Source organism: Orycteropus afer, unplaced genomic scaffold (genome assembly GCF_000298275.1).
Source record: "Orycteropus afer afer isolate SDZICR_OR568_19922 unplaced genomic scaffold, OryAfe1.0 scaffold00049, whole genome shotgun sequence".
NCBI lineage: Eukaryota > Metazoa > Chordata > Mammalia > Tubulidentata > Orycteropodidae > Orycteropus > Orycteropus afer.
Window position 1 is genome coordinate 12842347 of NW_006921636.1, and position 3341 is coordinate 12845687.

Sequence of the window (3341 nt, forward strand, 5' to 3'; positions counted from 1 at the left end):
GAAAAATAAAAATAGAAAACAGCCTGTAGTTATAAGTGTGGTTTGTCATCACTCAAATAAGTTAGAAGATGAGGACTACCTATACTATCTCCTCTAATTATTTCACCTTCTCTGAAATAGGTCTTCTTGTTATCTCCCTTTTACAGATGAAGAAGTAAGTTCAGAGAGGGGAAGTGACTTGTCCAAGGTCACACAGCAAGTGTATAAGAAGGATCCCCTGGCTGTTTGGTGTCTAGCCATTATATCATACACTCCTGCTTGATGGTGGATCAGTTTGAGGAAGATCCTTGGGCTAGTATCAGGAAACCAGATTTTTCTCTCACTGGCCATCTGTCCTCTAGTAACTATGAAAAAATGAAGTCATATCTATTAAGTCCTCACAACGTGCATGGTGCCAAGTGCTTTACACCTTTCTTTCTTGCAGTCCTCTCCGTGACCCAGAGACAGGTCCTAGGATTAGCTCACCTTCACAGAGACAGCAACTAAGGCACAAAAATGTTGCCGTATTTCCCCAAAGTCACACAGTCACACAACTAGAGCTGAGATCAGCTGGATTCCAGAGGCCAAGTCCTATGCACGTGTGGTTCAAATCAGCTTATAAAATGAGCATAATTATTTATATAAAAAATGCAAAAGAAAAAACAATAAAAAGTAAATAAAAAAAAAATTCTCTTGAATCTCCCTCCTCAGAAACAAAACTGTTACCACTGTCTTTGTGTCCTTCCACTAATTTTTACGCAAATATACATGTGTGTGTATACATGTACATATCCACATCTGTTTTGTTATTGCAAATGTAGGATGCCATCCACACTGTTTTTCAGCTGCCTTTTTCTCACTTGCTATCTTGGAGTCTTCCCTCTCTGTACACAGACCTGCACAGCATTCCATCGTAAAGATGTGCCATGCTTTGTTTTCCTCTGGCGTTGGAGTTACTTTCAGTCATGGGATCACCCCAGGCACTGGAACCCGAGTTGTTCACTGCCAGCTACATACACCTTTCTAGGCTTGCATGCAAATTTCACACATCCAGCACACACTGATCTCATTTTCCAATGCCCCATGCTGTCCTTTGCTTTATACTTCTATCCACTGATGAATTATCCACAGCTAATGGCCCTCTGAGGAGCCTTGGTGGGGCAGTCGTTAAAACTCTGGGCTGCTAACCAAAACGGTCATGGTTCAAACCCACCAGCCACTCCATGGGAGAAAGATGAAGCAATCTGCTTCCATAAAAATTTGCCGCCTTGGAAAATCTGTAGTGCAGCTCTGTTCTGTCCTGTAGGGTCACATGAGTGGAATTGACCCAAGGCGGTGGGTTTGGTTTGGCTTTGGGGAATGGCCCTCGGAGCTGTCAAACAACCAGGCTGACTTTCCCCTGGAATCCATAAAGCTTAGGTTGTTTGTATCCCCAGCTAGGGATCTAGAATGATCTAGATGATCAAGACATAGCAAGGCTCGTTCAGGCCTCCGTTGGACCCTGCAGCAATGATGCTTCTGGTTTTCCACTCTCTGTGGAACTTTCCAAGACTCCTGGGATGCAACCCAGGAAAGCCCTGTCTCTTTAGGTGACTACTAAACTAGCCAAGCCCCTTTCCTGAGGCTGTCTGGGGCTTACGTGGCCCTGCCCAACCCTTCCTACACAAAACGCCCATACTCCTGTTTCAGGGCTTAGCGAAGCAAGTCACATGCCTCCCTTGGCTCCCTGCCATTCTACAGGAGCCCTTGAAGGGTCTTTGGGCCCAGCAGAAACACATGAAGGGCCCCATCCATGCCTTCCAAACCTGACCACAGTCCCGCCCTGTCCAGTCCTCCCTCCCGCCCTGGCAGCTGTCTCCACTCACCATAGGGACTCTCCACTGGTGCCCCGAGGGGCGCGTTCACACTGACCATGGCCAAGCCCACCCAGCCGGAGACCTGCGGGCATGGAGAAGCTGGCCTGACACACAGTGGCAGCAGCAGGGCCACCAGGATCCAGGCCACCAGGAAGGCAGTAAGAACAGCCAGCTGCTACTGCCTGGTTATCTTATTGATTCTTCTAATCACCCAAGGTGGGTGGATACGTTAAAGAGTAACTAGTCACTTAGGGAACCTGTGGCTGGGGACTGTTGCTGTCACCATGACAACATTGACCTAGCCAGACCTGAGGAACACTTGGGCCCGGTCCTGCACACTGAGGTTGGGGTCACCTGGAGCAAGATATGGGGGACATCAGCCCCCCCTGACACACCACTTGAGGGAAAGAGCTGGCTAGGAGGGCTTAGGAGGTGAGAGTCCAACCTGGGTTGGGTTTTATGGCTCCAGACAATGGGTGTGGCATGATGTGGGAGGAGTAGGAAAGCCCCGGAGGGGGATAACAGAAGAGAAGAAGGGTAGAGAACTGCACTTATTGAGTGCCTACTGGATGCTGAAGAGCTCTGGTGGCATAGTGCCTAAGGCACTCAACTGCTAACCAGAAGGCTGGAGGTTCAAACCCACCAGCCACTCCTCGGAAGGAAGGTTGGGCAATCTACTTCCGTAGTGATACTGCCTCAGAAACCCAAGGAGGTGTTGCTATGAGTCGGATCCGACCAATGGCACATAACAACAACAACAACAACTGGATGCTGGGAGTTGCTACTGACATTGCCAGTTCTTGAGAGTTTGGGGTAATAATTCCAATCTAATGGATGAGGAAACTAAGGCACAAAGAGAAATTGCTTGTCTTGATTCTCACAGCTGGTACATAGAGGACTTGGAATTATAACCCGCAATGTCTCCTTCATCTTACATATATTTATTCTCCCCTTATTTTGCTCAGCATAATGCTTGTGAGGAGCCTCTGGGTGGTGGTTAGCTCAGCAGCTAACCAAAAGGCTGGAGGTTCGAGTACGACCAGAGGTGCCTTGGAAAAAAGGACTGGTGATTTACTTAAAAAAAAAAATCAGCAATTGACATGATATAGTTCAAAAAGTTTATGTTCTACCTCCTAGTTTGGTGAGTAGTGTCGAGGGTCTGAAAGCTTGTGAGTAATCATCTAAGTACAACTTTTGGTCTCTTCTCCTCCAGAGCAAAGGAGAAAGAAGAAAACAAGACTCAGAGAAGGAACTACTCTACAGGGCTAACAGTCTACATGAACCATGGCCTCATGTACCCTGAGATCAGAAGAACTAGATGGTGCTCATCAACCAATCATAACTCTTCTGATTAGGGCCACCATAGATGGATCCTGATAGAATGGGAGAAAAATGTCGACTAGAACTCAAATTTTTAAGAAGTCCAGACCTACTGGGCCAGTTGAGACTAGAGGACTCCCTGAAACTAGCACCTGAGATAATACATAAACCTTAAAGTGAAACTAC